Genomic DNA, 19095 nt, shown 5'->3' on the forward strand with positions numbered 1-19095 from the left:
CACCGGGCCGAAGAAGGGGACGGGGAGAGGCCGCGGCAGCCGGAAGAGCAGGAGGGCAGGACGCTGCGCCTTCAAAGGGCCGGCTGGCAGGCGAGCAGAGACGGGGTTTCTGCCCTCCTTCGCCTCAGTGGGAAGGAGCGTTTTTCAAGCTCTTGTTTCCACTCATAAAGGGCCATTTATCCAAGAGACACAAACGGCAGCTTCTCTTTGTAGGGGAGGGCCTGACCAGGTGGTCCCCCAGGACATTTTCCTGGCGGTCAGTCCTCCTGAATCCCAGTAAGACTCTGAGCAGAACCGCCTCGGATTCCTGAGGCTAGTCTGACTCGAGGCCTCTACCCTTTCACAGGGGCTGCGCAGAAGAGGAATCTTGTGGGGACTCAGTGACTTACAGCTGAAAGCTGCTGAACACCCATTCGTTTTTAAACCACCACAAGATTCCTTGTAAATTGTGCTGCAACAGTCTACCACAACTAACACTGAGGCCTGCTTTACAGCCCCCCCCCCGCCCCCATCACTTAGTAGTAGGCACTGAAGCACGTCTCCCCTGCTCAGACTTATACAGACCCCCCTTTCAGTTAGCAGGCAATAACGGACACTTTTTGGGTACATTCCTGTAGTTCACCTGCATGGAGTTCATTACCTAGAAATGATTCAGGGTTGAAGGTTGGAATCCTGTCTAGAGACTGACATACCTCCTTAGCGACTTCAGAAAATGTTAGGACTGGGAGGAGGGGCATGAAGAAGTCTATAGTCTAAATTCTTGCCCCGCATCTGATCACTCATTCAACAAGCTTATGATGAATTTGACTTTGCCCCCAAATCCCAAGGAAATCCTTACTGTGTTCTTCTATGCTAAGTTTATTCTAAAATATGAGTGCCAGGTGTTTTTCTTTAAATGCCTAGTTAAGTATCCCTGACAATGGCAAATGTGCAACACAGGGTTCACACAAGAGTTTTTTGCTGCATGAAGTTTGAAATTGTCCAGAATTGTCAGTCTGTACAATTAGATCAGAACTTGTTTATATGTCATATTATAAGGCTGGTGCTACTACCGTGTTTTCCCGAAAATAAGACAGTGTCTTATATTAATTTTTGCTCCCAAAGATGCGCTATGTCTTATTTTCAGGGGATGTCTTATTTTTCTGTGTTCTGTTCGTCGGGCATGCTTCCAAACAAAAACTTTGCTACGTCTTACTTTCGGGGGATGCCTTATATTTCACACTTCAGCAAAACCTCTACTATGTCTTATTTTCAGAGGATGTCTTATATTTGGGGAAACAGGGTATGATGCAGTGGGAGTCAGGAAATCCCCTGATCAGATGTCTCCAAAGCCAGAAATCCATGCTGTAAAACTTATTTCTCAATCAGACCCCAAAGGGGAATTCTGGTTTTCAGTGTCTATGATGCTTTATGTTTTCTGGAAACATGACAAATAAACCAAATAATAAAATCTAGCTGCAGGTGGCATTAGGCAAACCCCTGTCTTCTTAACAGCTGCCCATCCAGTGCCCTGTGCGGTCTGGGGATAGTGATTCTGACTGGCCTTTACAGAGCTTTTGTAAAGGTTACTGAGATGATGTAGATAGCACTTTGTGTACTGTAATTTTTGAAGGTGTGCTGATGATGTCCCATATTGCTTTTTACAGAGGTACAGACATTGCCCACAACCCAGTTAAGTTAAAGAAGATATCCTGTTCCTAGGCAGTTTACCCTACAGGGTTCTCCACCCACCTTGTGAAACCTGATGGAGCAGGTTCTTTCCCTAGGCAAGGTTATGTGAGCTTCCTAGAAGCCAGAGGAGTAGGTGGGCCATACTGTACCCAGTGCGCACTCTGCGTCGTCGTCGTCGTCCCCCCCCCGTGGTGCCCCCCCCCCCCGCCACACACACTTACCTTAGTTCAGCCTGAAAGTGCAGGCTGGAAAAAGCAGCCTGTTCACTTGAGGCTGAAAATGGCCCTGTGGGAACTGCACTTCCCAGGAGACCTTGGGGCTCACAAGGTCTCCTGGGAAGTGTAGTTCCCACCAGGCCATTTTCAACCTCAAGTGAACAGGCTGCTTTTCCAGCCTCCACTTTCAGGCTGAACGAAAGTAAGTGTGTGTGGGTGGGGGGAAATTTTACGGCCCCCCCCCAGGTGCGCACCTGGTGCAATACGCCCCGGTCCCCTGGTAGCTCCGCCTCTGCTAGAAGCACCTGGTTGGCCACTGTGTGAACAGTGGAACTGATGGGCCTTGGTCTAGTCCCGCATGGCTTTTCTTATGTTCTTATGCTCCCTAAAGTCTACAGAATTCTGCAATGCATTGTGTCAACCTGTTGCTACACATTTTGGGGCAGGTACAGAAATTGTAAAGAAGCAAATGTGCACATGACCTGCTCAGCTACTTTCCATACTTCTGGTGTAACACACGCAGGGTGAAGTGTGTATTCCTCCCATAGTGAGATGAGTGTGAGCTGCTGGGATTACTGAACAGTGCAGTCCCATGCAGCTTTGTGTGTCACCCATCAAGTCACTTTCAACTTATATTGACCCTATGAATAAACAATCTCCAAAATGTCCTGCTGTTAACTGTCTTGCTCAACTCTTGTAGGTCAAAGCTTCCTTGATTGAGTTAATTAATCTCAGGTTAGGACTTCCTCTTGTCCAGGTACCTTCACATTTTGCTACCATTATTGTCTTTTCCAGTGTATTGTGACTTCTCAAAATATGATCAAATTACTATGGCCTCAGTTTAGGCATTTTAGCTTCTAGTGTGAATTTAGGTTTGATTTGATCTAGAACCCACTTTTTTTGCCTTTTTGGTAGCCTGCAGTACTGTAAGGTACCTTAGACCAAGAGTATAACTGGCCCAAGATTGGCCAGCAGGCTTCCATGGCATGAATGGCGATTTAAACATGAGTCTTCCTGATCTTGTAATCACTGGCTAGTTAAGACTGAAGTCACTCTACATCGGATTGTATGAACAGTGTCTGAGATTTGTGAGCTGTGCATTACTCTAGAATAAAGGACATAACCATATTCCACCTCCCACACTACTTTTTGAGCAGAAGGGACAATTATAGTCCTATAAAACTGTATTTTGTTTTTGTCCAGTAAATAAATTTCAAAATATTTTGGAAATCTTGTTATTTCAAGCTAATGGCAGGAAGGCACACAGTGGTAAACAGTGCAGGATCAATTGCCTCCATTGTAATCCCTGCTAGCAATTTGAAATTTCATTTCCTTTAGAGTTGGCATTTGAATTTTGAATGTTGTTTCTTGCCTGTTTGCGGTGCTGCTTTAATATTATGGAGCCTTGGAATTTTTTAATAGTACATTGTGATGTTATTGGTTTGTACTGTAAACCTTCCAAGAGCACTGCAGAGCTAGTATGGTAAACCCTAGTGAGAGAGCTGAGTTCAAACTATCCCTCTGCCATTGGTGACCTTGGGCCAGTCATTGTCTCTCAGTCTAGCTACCTCACAAGGTGGTTGTGAGGACAAAATGGAGGAGAGTCGAACTGCCCAGAGCTCCTTCAAGAAAAGTCATGATAAAAATGCAAGCTATAAATTGCTATTGAATGACTGATGGCTTTAATATTAACTAGTGTAATTAAATGCTTCTTTATCTTAAAGTGTTGCAGGAATTATTTGCAATGCATAGAGGGTGTGGATATGATTTCCAAGGCATCACATCTCCTCAAAACGAACTGTAAAATACTTGTATGTGCATTTGTGCAAGTACTGTGTCCAAAATTGCACAAAAGCATACAACAAACTTCATTCTGTTTAAAGTAGCGTTCTCTGAAGTCAAGAGGAACTAATCAGTTCATAGCTAAGGATATGAGCTCCTTTGGGAGGTGGGTTCACACTTGTCCTCTTGCCACAGGTGTTCTGAACCTTTCTTGTAGTGTTGAGGCATTAGGCAAGTACAGGCCCAGCTTAATTTTGTTTGTGGTCACCCTAACACTCTCTACCACTTTATTGGAACACATGTGCTTGTCAGGAAGATAACTCACAAATAGCACACATTATTTCAAGAATCCTTTAGCAGAATCCATCAAGTTCAACCTTGTTTTCCTGCTGCTGAAGGTTACAATGGTTTTGCACGTTGTATGGCCTGTAGAAATGCCCATTCTCCACCCCCGCCCCCCCCAAACACACTTACACACACAAATACTCCATATAAGCACTGGAAGCCTAGCTTTAGCCTACTACTGCACAATGTACCCTGGATGTATCTGAGTTATTACTGACATTTCCCCCCCTTGCACCTAATCCCTCATGCCTTTTATTATAATCCTACACATTACAGTTAATCTGTAACGATACCGCTTCAGAGGGACCTGTTGCTCACAGTGATGGTAATTTGTAACCTTGGTAACAATTTTAAATAATGAATCCAACAATGATGTCTACCGTATTTCTACAGTAGGAGGAGCTTAAGGATTATGGCTTCTGTAAGAGAATGAATTTAAGAAAATGTTAAGGGTGGCTTCGGCATTCTGACTAGCTAGGATTTCATTCTTTTGATTTTTAAGGATTGTCAGTGGATTAAGGTGTTTGAGTTTTTGGGCTGGCTTCCTTGGAGCAGATTGATCTGTTAGGGGAATGAAATGTGTTTGATTAATTAAATTTAAAAATGTAATAGAAGTTAATAAACCAAATTAATTAGACCATATAGGGAGTGTATTAAAATAAACAATGGAGACTTCTTTCTTTCCCACATGTGGGATCTCCATTGTCTGCAATATGGCCTCCCTTCTGCCACCTTCCCCCACCCCAGCTCTTGGCACCACACCTAGCCCAACAGCCAAATATTCTTCTGTTAGTCAATGCAAGGAAAAGAGGCCTCTGCCCTTCCAGGAGGGAAGGTCTATCTCTATTCCAACACAAAGCTCTATAGAAAAATCACACTAAAGCAGAAAGATTTGTGTGAGGACATTTGAATCAGAGATGATGTAGTGCTGTATAATGTCCATGGGATGCCAATTTCCACCAAAGAAGTGATCACTGCTGCAGACTGGCTCTTTTAGCCAGTGTGGAGAAAAGGAGGCCCGGTGTGTGTGTGTGTCACATGGCCTCAGTATCTTCTCCCCTAATGACCTGCCAGGATGGACCCTGGCTGCCAGGAAGTCACCCTACACAAGTGCAGCTGAAATGAAGAACATCTTCAGATAACTGTGCTCTTCTGCAGCTCCTTGTCACTTCAGTATATCCTACAAAAGATGACTTCCCAGTGGATGGTTGCTCAGAAGTGACAGGCCAATAATTTCTGCCAGGAAATATTCGAATAACAACTGGTGTCTTGACCAAATATTCGAATAACAACTGGTGTCTTGACCAAATTTTTTTTGTCCCAATCCTTGGAAGAACTTTTGCAATACCTCCTCCAGTGAACAGTTGCTCCTAGAGGAAAATGTAGGCAATCTGCTTGTAAGCACGAAGAATATACAAGAAGTATGAAAATAGTCATACTTCCCCAAGGGACTTCTCCCTAATCCTGTTCACTCTCGTTCATGTGAATGCCTTCTTTGTTTACCTTTACAAAGCCTGCACCTTATTTCAATCAGTGACAACATTTGCAAACACCTGAGAAGAATGCCATCAACTTGCACGATTTGAGGAATATTCGCAAATGCATTATTGTCCCAGGTTCCCTCCCTGTGCATATTTTACCTTTACTTGGGAAATATCCCAGGCTAAGTACTACTTAGAATCCCTGATGAATAGGGCTAACACCAAATCTACCATTAGTCCTTCTGCATGAGCTTTCTCCATTATTAAAGCTAACAAAAAATTGCTCACAAGCTGAAAGCCAAATTAAATGTAATTGCTTTTATTTATCTGTTGCTTTTATATCATTAAAATATTTTTAGTTACATTTTATAAAATAGCATCCACTCTGATTATCACCTGCCATATCTGTTGAGCCACTTCCTGTGTATTCACTACCACAACATTAGCGATTAAGTAGGGCGGAGTGGGGTGGGGGAGGAGTGTTTCATACATTGTATCTGTCAAGATATGTTACACTTTCTATTAATGAAAATTATTCTTGTTGAAGAAGCGATGAAGCATATCTTTCATGAGCACTTTATTAATAATCAATAGTTGTCAAAAATTAGAAATGTGCAGATTTAAGATGCAAAGAAGAATTAGAAAAGCGAAAGAAAATGAGCAACCAAATTGAGGCAGGACTATTTCTTCCCCCTTTTAAAAAATAAAACAAATTTGCAAGGTGGAAAAAAAGAGCTATTAAGCTTCTTTAAAAGATGGCTTTGTTGGTTTAATTATACTGCAGTTATTTTATAAACATGATTCAAAAGAGACTTGCCATATTGAATGTCAGTGAGGACTCAAAAGACATACGAATGACACACAAAAACCAGTGTATTCCAAATACAAACCAAAGGAGCTATTAATGAAAAAAGAGTTATAGTTAGCTAGCATTACAATATTAGACCATTAAAACCAAACATACAGAGCCTAATTTTGCCTTCCCTGCCACTCTCTCATAATGCAATTTGCTTCTTTGTTGTGAATGACAAACATTCACAACAAAGTCACCAGCAAGCCACATAGTTTCCACCATCCACCACATTGTTCTTTGGGCACAATATACACATCAGGAGCTCCTTCAAGGGGGAAGCAACTCATGCAAAGGCATGTATGCATTGGTTGGGTTCCTGGCCACTGGGACAAATTAGGAAGACATTCCAAGCACAAAACATCATTGCTTGCCTTGCAGTTCCCATGCTATGGAGAAAACGGTAGATTCTAGCACTAGGTGTGAACAGTGCCAAGTCAAGGTTTTTCTTTCCTTCCAAAGGCACATGAATAGTTACATGTGCAGCTCCCTATTTGGGGCAGATAACACTAAAGGGCTATTTGGAGTAGTGAAATGGCCTGGGGAAATGGCTGAAGTCCCTTGCCACTATACCACATCCCCAGTCTGAATCAGGCCTTTGGAATGCTTCAGCTCCTGGGGAACTCAGATGGCCTGCTGCAAGTCCCCATGGCATTTAGGAGTTACTTGCAGTGGTGGGACTAGAATAATTTAACAACTGGTTCTGGTGGTGGGATTCAAATAATTTAACAACTGGTAGTTTACAAGCACCATTTTAACAAATGGTTCTGCTGAAGTGGTGCGAACCTGCTGAATCCCACGACTGGTTACATGTAATGTCTAGCTTGGTCCTGCATTCCAGTGGTTTATATAAATTAAACAAATGGAACAAGCCTTCGGAATAAACAGGACTTCTTTCCCTGGGTGGGGCCTAGTATGATAGTAACGCTGAACTAAAATGTCAGGCAAATTTCATCAGCCTTGTGAAAAGTATTCAGGGCTTTCTGAGTTTTTCACACAGAATCCAATCACCCTCTCTCAGGTTTGGTGCTTGGTCCACTTCAGGGCTCTTCTTCCTTTTGTAGTCTACCTGCAGTTTTTGCTTCAGTGCAGCCTATTTTCCACTAAGTACAGTGCAGTCGTGATGTAGCCAATCAGCTTTGGCTAAAGGATGACATCATGGAGGTCTTTGTAAGCTTATAGGTAATGCCTGTTCTGAATAGTTTAATTAGCCCTCAGTAACACTATCACTTAGCCAAAGCTGATTGACCACATGGTGTTCTCATTGTTGCTTCAAGGAAGGCCATCTGAAGAAGAAGAAAAACACACACGATAGCAGCAAAAGCAGGTCTCCAAATAGCTTCTTGCCCTGAAAAAAAAATTACATGCCAAAATTTAACAGAGCACTTGTGTATCATACTTTAATGAACACAAAACACTTGGAAAATTAGAATTTTTAGTATTTTGTAACAGCCACAGATAACACAAGTGTAGTAATCTACAGTCATGAAAACCCAATATAAAAATCGACACAGGAATAACGTACACAGGCTGTCTTACGCATGTAGCTCAGTATTGCTTACTCTGATTGGAAATTACACTGCCACTCTCAATCAGAAAAATCCATTATTTCCTGAAATCCTTTAACTGATGACAAGAAGAGGAGGAGGATTTGGTTTTTATACCCCACCACCACCTTTCTATCCCTTTAAGGAGTCTCAAAGTGGCTTATTATCACCTTCCATTCCCCTCCCCACAACAGAACTGTTGTGAGGTAGATGGGGCTGAGAGAGTTCTGAGAGAACTGTGACTAGCCCAAAGTCACCCAGTAGACTTCATGTGGGGGAGTGAGGATACCAATCCAATTCACCCGATAAGAGTATACTAATATAACTCATGTGGAGGAGTAGGGAATCAAATCCAGTTCTCCAGATTAGAATCCACCAGTCTTAATCACTACACCATGCTGGTTCTCAGAACTGAATCCAGGGTCTTCCGGATCTAAAAAGTGCTCTCCACCAAAGTCCCTTACAGCCCTCCAATCTATTAGTTCACCAGAATGGTAAATAATGCAGAGCACAGCTGTAAACAACAATGATTTTGTAGTATTGCAACTTATTTTTTAACTTTAATATTTATTTTGCTGAGGAGCATAGAATGATATACGTAGTATATCTTCTGCTCTACTTTAGTCTCCCACTAAATGTGTAAGGTAGGGTTAGGATGAGTGACATGAGTGATATCTCATGATATTCATGGGCAATCAAGCACTTGAACCAATGTCTCTGTTGTTCTAGTCCAATGCTGTAACCTGCATAGCACATAGACTTTTTTATGCACACATTGCCTTTTTTATTGATTTTTTGAATAGGTGACTTGGGTTTATCAAAGTAATATCTCTGCTTTTAAAGGAAAATACTTTGTTCTACACTTTGCATTGTTTATTTACAGATCAATGCTGTGTTATTAGCATCTTTACTTATCAGTAAGGGCCTGTGAGCACCTGGACACATAGTAACCACAGGTAAAACCTTAATGTGTTGTCTTGCAGATGGCTGAACATGTGCTTTTGATGCTTTGTGCAGAATTCACCTTTCACTTCAAGCTAAGAAGTGCTGGAAAAATGATGCCTTTCAGTTCATGCTGAAAACCAAATTCTGTAGGTTATGATAGAAACATATGGCAAGTTTGCCATGAGCAGAGGGCCGCCAAATTGTAAAGTTTTCAAGTGTTTTTTTCACATGATCATCATGCTCTATAATTATGTAAACAGAATATGTGCCATTCACTTAGGACAGTGCAAATCATCTATTTCAAGTGGAAGCATGAGTTTTGTTAAAAGTTAGCAGCATCTTAAATGTCTTTCCAATTTAGCATGCTACCAGTATATAAGCACAGTTTTCAATTCTGTTTTTACAGCTGCAAAGTACTTTTTTTTCCTGTTCCATGAAACTTTTTGATTCGGTTTCCTAAGGCTCACATTTGATGTTACATATTATGCCAGTGGCCACTGGCGTTCCTGCCTAGGGACATGGGGTACCCCTTGTCCCCAGGCGCATTGATTGAGGTCACGTGGGGGGCGCCAAAACATCCTCCTACAGAGCGAGGGATTGAGCAAGCCCTAGAAAGCAGGCACTGAAGCAGCCACTGCTCCCAGTGCCTGTCGTAGCCCCGCCCACTCTGTACGGTGGCCTGGAGTGTCCAGGGGGCTGGGGAGAAGTCCCACTGGGCTCCCAGGAGCAGGACTGGGGAACTCCGCCTCCCCTCCCTCTAACCCAGCATGCCTTATTCGCCTTAAATTAAGTGTGGCATTACTCAGAAGCCTTCTCCCCGGCAGCCAGGCGCTGGCAGGCACAGGAAAAGGCAAGCTGAGCAGGGAGCCCAGAAGCAGCAGCAGAACTGAAGATGATGCTGGCGCTTGCTTGGTAAACCTTCAGATGGGGGTGTGTGTGACTTGTGAGAGATTTACATGCTTAAAAGTTAATTCCCACTTGCACTGGCTTGGAGCTGTTTCTCAGGCTAACAACCTACCTCATAGGGTTGGTGTGAGGACACAATTAGGAAAGAGAGTTGGTGGGGAGAAAGCCATGTATGTTTTGCTGGTGGTGGGAGGTGTTTTGTGAGCTGGTGCAAAAAAATCATTGTTTGGTCATTGTGGGGGAGGGTGGTCGTCCATACCTGGGGTGGGGATGGGGGGGCACCAAACTTAGATTTTGTCCCCGGGCTCCAGTTTGCCTAGATTCGCCCCTGCCAGTGGCCCATTTTAAAAAGAACCATTTATAGATGGTCAGTCCACCTAAAGATCTTTGAGGGCATGCTCATGTTGAGAATACAAGAATAAAGGTGGCATAATAGCCAAGAGTATGAGCAATCAGCCACAAAGTTTCAGGATTAAATCTCTCCTTGATTACATGAATTACTGTGCATGAAGTACTTTGAACACTTGAAATATGCTATAATATTTTTTAATCACAAGCATTACAATAACATATTGCCTGTTAGAATGTATAACTTTTATGAAATGTTCTTTTGCCTTTTGTTTTATTTTATCTTAGGTCACCCTGTGTAGAAGGCTAAAGAAGATGTAGATCAATGAATTCAGCAAAGAAGCAACCACAAGATGAAAGGAGGAAACATCTGTCAGACTTCTGTTTGGGTGCCTAAGGGTGCAATCCTTATCTCATTATTGATGGCAAACAATGATGTTAATGAATCAGCACTCCATTCATAAAACTTTAAAATTCTGCATACTTAAGGAGGACTTTTCAAATCTGTTCAGATTTTTTTTTTATGTATGGTTAGGGAAATGACGGTCAAAACAGAGGTGATGTATACCTCCAGTCAGTAGATGGTGCTATACTATTTCTTACTGGTATTATTATCCTATCTGGAAGTTCAGCCAATTGGCCAATCTGGCAGGGGCTGATGGGATTTGTAGTCCATGAACATCTGGAGAGCCGCAGGTTGCAGACCCCTGTGTCTGCTACCAGCAAAAATTCATTTAATAAAGATTATTTCTTCAATCAAGGATTAGAATAGTGTGAACAATGTAATGGGGAAAAATTTCAAGCCCACAATTCATAGCTGTCTCCTTTGTTCTTTGATTTCTCTCTGGTCTTTTATGCCAGTGATACATGAGAGGGTGGTTTGAATGAAAAGCTCCATCTATCAAGTTTAACAATTTCTCTGGTGTAACTTCTGAGCACGCTCATTGCCTATTCATGTCGAAGTGAGCATGCCCAGCTTGTTCTGCCTAGCTTTGCTATTCTTCTTTGTTTGTTCACAAGGCTCTTGTGGTAGCTGCAAACGGTTTCTCAAGTGACATTTGCTGACATTCAGGGGAGTGTATTTATCAGCTTTCTTCAGCTCACCTCTATACATGCAATCCATTTTATTTGTGTTCTTCATAGCAACCTTCTTTTTTCTATCCATGCCCTGAAAATAATAAATGGCGAGATGGCAAATTTCCCTAGCTGCACTAAAATGTCACTGTGAAGTGTGTATATGTGTGCGTGGGGGGGAAGGGGGGGAGATCTTTAATGGACTAAGTATAGCATTTCAGGTTGTAACTTATCAAGGTACTGGGAAATTCTAGAGTTTTTTTTTAATCCACAATTCTTTGGAACCACACTAGTGTAGGCAGAGAGTCTAATTATAAGTTACACCAGTCAGAGGTGGACAAGCATAAACCAAGTGGAAAACATTTCACGGCTGCTAATTTTATATCTCACTTCTTTGTATTCTCAACACTCTGCTACTTCGTTCCCCAACATTACACGGACCCAGTGTGTTTACCTATGTTCTAATTATATGTGTGGATATCATTTATTTGATTCTTAATTACTTTGCTTATAATTATCATGGAACCTGCTTCCCTTTGCTTTTGTTAATTATTGTTATTCTTTCCTCTAACCATTGTGCCTAGAGGCCTTCACATAAGCTATTCTAAGCATAGTTCAAATGCAGAGTCAGGCATGGTTTCCTACCCAGAAGAGCTGATGATACAAATGGATTAAAGGAGGAAAGAAGATTTTTATTCTCTATTGTACAACAAAGAGCCTTGACCCCAATATTCAAAATGTTTTATTTGTTTAGGACCCAGTCATTTAATGGAGGCCCCTGCTGGGACAAAGACCCTAAGAATGATTGCTGCCTATAATTTATATCATACTTTAAAATCTATAAAATAGCTTGCTGGGTGATTCTCAGTCTACCTTACCTCCCAGGGTTATTGTAAGGATACCCATGGAAGAGAAGAGCGTGATGTAAGCTGTCTTAGATCCCCACTGGGGAGAAAGACAGGGCATCCATTCAGTAAAAATCAACAAAATAACTTTCAAACTGGTTTGTTCTTCCAATATGCTTTGAGAAAAGGAGAGCAAGAGTTCTGCTTTACAGATGGGGAAATGAGACTAGGATTGAGCTGAGATGTAGAGCCTTGTCTCCTGAATGTCTAGCCTGAGTTTGCAGAATGGGGTGCAAAAGTCCTGTGTAAATTCAAGCGTTTGCTTTGATGACATATTTTAGCACTTCAAGATTGTTCAAAGTAAAGGTTGATTGACATCCAGCATGCTTTGTTGTTGCTGGTCAAACAGTCACAGTAGTGGAAGCATCATTACTACAGCTCTTTGGAACAGCAGAAAACAGTAGCTCAATTTTCTGCAGGGAATTCAGTATTATTGGACTCATACCCAGTGGTGGGATCCAAAATTTTTAGTAGCAGGGGTCTACGGTAAGGGGATTCAAAACCGTACAAAGCATCAATGGGGCTGGCCATGGCATTCAAAAAATAATCCTGTAAAGGGGAAAATAAAGTCCTACGGGAAATGAATGCACGTTATAAGCAGGCTGCCACGCATGCCGGTGCACCTCCTGCTAGACTGCTTCAAGTTCTGTGCGCTACTGCTGAGAGGAAGGGCGTAACTAAGGCAAAAATCATGTGGCAAAATCACCAATTAGTAACCCGCTCTCGGCACACACAAATAATTAGTAACCTACTCTCGGGAACCTGTGAGAACCTGCTGGATCCCATCTCTGCTCGTACCATTTTCTCTAGAGCCTCAGATTTTGAATTTTGGTAGCTAGCATTTTAAAGAGCAATGTTCTTGTCCCATGTACTGTTTTTCCTTCTTCCTAGATGGACCACATTGATGATCCCAATAATTAGGGCTTACATCGTGAATGGATGACGTAACATCACCGTCTTCCTGGTGCTTCCTGATTTAATTGCATGGGTGATAAAGCGATCGCATTGTGAATGGGATAACATCACAGTGCCACATAGCCAATCCACTTTTGCTAAATTATGGCTTCCTTGAAAGCAAGTAAACATAGCAATATTAATGATTAGGTTATTTTATTGGGAGCACTGAAACTATTTTGAAAAAGAATGACTTTTTAAACGCTGTTGAGCAGGGCTGCCGAAAGCCACCATGGACATCTGGACAAAGATTCCACTCCCCCCCCCCCTTATGATCCTGATCCAAACCATGCATCTAATTTTGTAATTTTGTATTTGAACACACTCATATATGTGCTCCAATATAGAATAAAGTAGGCAGCAGCTCACTGAAACATTATATAATAAGTCAGTAAAAAGTCTATCTACCCTTATACCTTTACCTACCACTAAAGCAGAGACAGGTGGTGGTGGTGGTGGTGGGGGTATCTTATTAGATCCTGAGGAAATATTAACTTTCCAATCACCTACTTTTGTTCATGCACCACCACCATTCTAAGTTGTCAACCAGGAATGAGAAAGAGACAAGATCAAGACTGATAAATGAAGGCAAGGGGAATTAGAACAGGAAAAGATAAATGAGAGCATATTGTGAGAGGAAGAGAGCAAAATGAGCAAAAATGAAGGGAAAACGCAGGAAAGAGGAAAGGTTGCTTTATTTTCTATGGCATTCTAACAGAGCTACTCCTTTGCAAGATCTGGCTGAGCAGACAAAACTACAAAGCTGAGGTGGAAGGCAAGGAAGTCCAAATTAGATTGATGGAAACCTTAGTCTTGCTCCAGTGTTGGCTTGATTGTGTAAAATAATTGAAAAAAGAATGAAAAATAGGAAAACAAAGGCAATGGCAACAGATACGACAAAAAATAAGACAAGGGAAGGTGAAGAGCAAGACAGTTTAGAGGGGATGGATAGACTTTCAGAAATGTCGATACAGTAAATACAGACAGTGACAAACCAAATTAAGCAATCAGAAGAAAGAACTCAAGAAAAAAAATAGACAATCTGAGGAGAATGCGCAAAAAGAATTAATGCTGTCTTAGTTTGGGTTTATCAGGATCTGACAAGCAAAGTTTTCCCTCAGCCTTGCAGCATTGCAGAAATACCTGGGCAGCAGAGTCACAGCAACTCCTGCTTACTGTTCTCTGAGCACTTCCGCACATGCAGAATAATGCACTTTCAATCCAATTTCAATGAACTTTGCAGCTGGATTTTACTGTGCGAAATAGCAAAATCCACTTGCAAACAATTGTGAAAGTGAATTGTAAGTGCATTATTTTATATGTGTGAAAGTGCCCTCTGCGTCCTCTGTACCCCTACTGGCTGTAGTGCAGAACTGCATTAGAAGAAAAATAAATCAGATGCATTCTGAATGCAGCTTGATGCTAATTTCAGGGGCACTCCAGATGACTTGTGGTCTAGCAGCTCTGCTGTTGAGTATGTCACCAAAATACTTTGGTTTCAATCCAGTGCTAGCTTACACTGAGATTCAGCTGTACAGTGTTTGCTGGTCCATTATTCCCTCTCATATATTTTTTCATCTTAGAGAAATTAACTAAACTTTAACAATCATATAGAAAAAACCAATTCTGATGGACAATACTTCTTTTATATATATTTTCTGATGGACAATACTTCTTATATATATATATATTCTGATGGACAATACTTCTTTTATATATATATATATATATATATATATATATATATATATATATATATATATATATATATATATATATATATATACACATACACATACATACATACATACATACATACATATACATACATACATACATACATATATACATACATACATACATATATACACACACACACAGACAGTGTGTGTGTGTGTGTGTGTGTGTGTGTGTGTGTGTGTGTGTGTATGCCACTCTAAACTTATATATATAAGCCACTCTAAACATTCTGATTGCCTACTTTGTCCCATTACTATGTTTTCTTTTACAAAGCCAAGTCCTGGGACTTTGATCCCACTTAAATGCTGCAAAGTGCAAAAGACTCAGCTATTGAAGCTGAGAAGAAACAACTGTTTTGGATAAGTTGATGGGTCTATTTCCCCCTGAGCCATTATTTTGTTGATGCTTTTGGAATGTGGAAATGAAAAGCATGTAACATGTGTAGCATTTTCCCCACAGGCTTTTAAAAAAGCGGTTGGGAGTCGCTTTATTTGATTTCCCCATTAAGCGGCTGCCCATCCAATGCTTTTGCTGACAAGGAAGGTCAAAGAATTTTCTATGGTGTTGAACTTCCCTGTTTATACACAGCATACAGTATACTGAAATAAGATTAAAAATCTAGGGCAGGGAGTGGGGAAGAGGAAAGAGACCTTGCAAAGTCTCACAAAGAACTTACAACTCATTTATTAAAATCTCAAGGTTGCTGCACTTCTACTGCAGGAAAACTGGCTGTTGAAGTACTTGACCAACAATGAGCCTGATCCGTCCAAAAATTTTAACAACTCTTTTCATTCTTGCCTTTGATATTCCCTTCAGATGAGGGCATATATAATCTGGTTATCATGCACTATTATCAAGATGCTGGTTGACCAGGAAATCCATCAAGGGGAACGTTAGAATGTGGATTTTGGTCCAGGAAATGTATTTTAGCGAGACCTTCCAAAAGTCTGAAAGCTGATTCTTAATTCTTTGTTTTCCAACATGGTGCTTGCTGATGCGTTTTCTAGGGCCCATTTCTTCCCCAAAGCAAAGAGCCAACCCTGAGCAGGAGGTGCTTCAGAAAATCCTGGAAGGGATCAAGCTTTGGATCTGCAAGGACAGACCATCCAGAAATCACTACCCCAGCACAGAACTTCTCAAGCAAGCATCCAAATTGCCCCCATGGCAGCCACTTTGTGTTCGCACAGACCACCCTTTCTCAAAACTCAAAAACCTCCAGCTGGGTCAACAAGATTTGAGGACCCCTATTCTAAGAGCCCACAGTTACAAATCTTTAAGGCACAAGGTCATACTATTTAATTTAACTGACTGACTCCCTGGTAACCTTTCAAAAATTAACTTTTGGCCATTGCGAATATAACAGTTACTGCTAGCCTGATCTCATCAGATCTTGGAAGCTAAGCAGTCAGTATTTGGATGGGAGACCACCAAGGAGTACCAGGGTAGTATAGGAGTACAGAGGCAGGCAATGGGAAACCACTTCCGTTAGTTTCTTACCATGTAAATCCTATGGTGTTGCCATAAATCAGCTGCAACTTGGTGGCAAAAAAGTTCTTTCTGCTTTCCAGGGGTCCTGCAAACCTGGACAGTAATGGAGATAGGGTCGGCCCAAGGGATTTAGACACATGAGGCCAAACATCCAAATGAGATCGATTTCCCTATAATATTATTATTATTATTATTATTATTGTTGTTGTTGTTGTTGTTGTTGTTGTTGTTGTTGTTGTTGCTGCTGTTGCTGTTGCTGTTGCTGTTGCTGTTGCTGTTGCTGTTGCTGTTGCTGTAGTAGTAGTAGTAGTAGTAGTAGTAGTAGTAGTAGTAGTAGTAGTAGTAGTAGTATCAAATTTATAAACCGCCCTCCCCTGGGGGTCTCAGGGCAGTGAACAACAAGATAAAACATAAGCCTCAAAACATAGAGTTAAAACACAATATAAATACCCCATATATAACCTATAAAAACAGGAACCATAAAACAACCGATGGCGTCAAGCACCCTCCCCCCTTCATACCCACGGGAGGCAAGATGGAAAACTCTGCAGGTCTCGCAGGGCCCTGATCTCCTTTGGGAGCCTGTTCTACTAGGTAGGGGTCAGGGCTGTAAAATCCCTGTTGAGGCCAGCCTGATCACTTTTGGGCCAGGGATCACCAGTAGGTCTTCCTATGTCCCCGCTACCAGCAGCAACAACAACTGTAAAGAGTCTCAAAACAGCTTACAAGTTCCTTCCCTTCCTCTCCCCACAACAGACACCCTGTGAGGTAGGTGAGGCTGAGAGAGTTCAGAGGAAACTGTGAGTAGCCCAAAGTCATCCAGCTGACTTCAGGTGTAGGAGTGGGGAAATGAACCTGGTTCACCAGATTAGAATCTACTGTTAATGTGTAGGGAATCAAACCAGATTTTCCAGTTTACAGTTCACCTGCTCTTAGCCACTACACTGCTGGCTATTTCACAAGGAATCACATTATTCATCTATCACGGTCAGTTTTATTTAGTTAGCTTGACTCTCCAGGGTCAAAGTTGGAGGACCTTTATATCATTCACTGGGATTAAACCTGGGATCTTCTGCATCTTCTGCATGCTCTCCCATTGAGCTATGGCCTGTCCTTTCCTCTCTTCATCACACACACCATTTTTTAACTTGTTCTCGGGACTCAAAAGAAGTACAAAAGACTTAGAGAGGTGGGAATAAGAAAACAAAGACCTCATTGTGCACATGCAGTTAGCAGCACAGTGCTCTGGCAGGGTAAATATAATCTTAGCAATACAACATTGATGGGTTTGGGGCTGAAAAAGAATCTTGTGCAAATTGCAAATTTGCCCCCAGCATTTAAAATAATAGTTTGTCCACTTCAAGTATCATCTTATTTCTGCTTTGCATCAGATAGGATTATCTGTCACCAATTTCATTTTTTTTTCATTTTCCTGTGTTTGTATGGAGAAAAACCATCCTGTAGCATTCAAATCTAATTCCTGAAAAAGTTCAAAAGATAGTTGATGCGTATTGCAAGCATTATCACTTCACTGCACACTCTAGTCATCCTAAAGTCAATATGAAACCAAATGCTTTAGGCCAAATGCTACTTTTCAGTCAGTGCTACATATCTTAGAAGCCACTTGATGTATATACACACACACACACACAGATACACACATACAAACACACACATACACATTCCCTATACCTAATTCAGAGTGCGTGTTTGAGGGGTTTGATAACCACAGGGGCCTATTGTGCCTCCAAGCTATACTAGAGTTTCTCATTACAAATAGCTAAAGTTGATCTCAGTACATGTCTCTGTGCTCTTCACTTTTGATGTGCTGGAATTCTCATAGACTTCCCAAACACCAGATTATCATTATGACCCTCTGCAATTACAGTGGTAAATCAGTCATTTTAAAAAGATTTTACTGAGATAAATACATATGCCTTTAAACAAAAAGTTTGCAGGACAGGAGCAAACATTAGCAACGGAACTATCAACACAGACAATAGTCGCATTCTATAATCTTTTATGCATTCACACTAGAAACTGCCTTAACTGCTTCCAATTTACCTGTGAATTCTCTGTCTTGCTTTGTTTTTAACAGTGCAGTCCTAAGTAGAGTTACATTTTTCTAAGCCAATTGATTTTAGTGGTCTTAGATGCAGAGACTGTCATAGGGGGCAAAAATCCAGGATGGGGCCCTAAAACCACTGCCACCTATACCATCCTCCCCCCACGCTGGGGCCAAGCTGGGGGCAGTCCTTGCCTCATGTGAGACACATTGGAGGTATCACCAGATGCTAGCTGCCTGAGCTCTGCTTGGAGCAGGTAAGAGTGGGCAGCATAAACCTGGGATGGGGTAGGTGCGATAGTGACAGTGGGAGCCTGTTCTTTTACTTCTTCCCCCTCTCTTTCATGGAGTAGGACCATGGGTAGTTACCTCCCCACACAAAACATGGAACCCTCGGCAGCTGCCCCTGTTGGCCATTGGCTGCTAAGACCACCCTACTTAGAAGGGTGTACCTCTACTTTGAATTGCACCGTTAGCCTCTCTCCTGATGGCTGATCTTCCCTGATAGCCAGATCAGCCCTGTCCATGCTGAGCTGGCAGAGCTGATTTGGCTGTCATTGGTGCTTAAATGTCTTAGTGACAGAATGCACTGGCTAGATGCATTCAAGGTCTCCAGTGCATTCCATTCATTTCGATGCACCAAGATGGTACACAATGGATGATTTTTAAAAAAGCAGGGTCAAGGGCTATGTGACATTGGCCATTTATAATTCTGCTTCATCTACCATGATTCTTCATACCTCTGACGAAAACTCTCCATTGCTGACAAAGGAGACAAC

The 19095-nt window shown here is 41.7% G+C and overlaps 1 long non-coding RNA gene across 2 annotated transcripts in view; it reads left to right on the top strand.

Moving 5' to 3' along the window:
• Nucleotides 1–11629, top strand: part of LOC125425247 — a 34635-nt gene extending 23006 nt beyond the window's left edge. For both annotated transcript variants that reach the window (XR_007243337.1, XR_007243336.1), the window contains one exon: nt 10379–11629. This is a non-coding gene — a long non-coding RNA (uncharacterized LOC125425247). The remainder of the gene's footprint in view (nt 1–10378) is intronic.
• Nucleotides 11630–19095: the final 7466 nt, after the last annotated feature.

This window comes from Sphaerodactylus townsendi, linkage group LG01, assembly GCF_021028975.2.
Source record: "Sphaerodactylus townsendi isolate TG3544 linkage group LG01, MPM_Stown_v2.3, whole genome shotgun sequence".
NCBI lineage: Eukaryota > Metazoa > Chordata > Lepidosauria > Squamata > Sphaerodactylidae > Sphaerodactylus > Sphaerodactylus townsendi.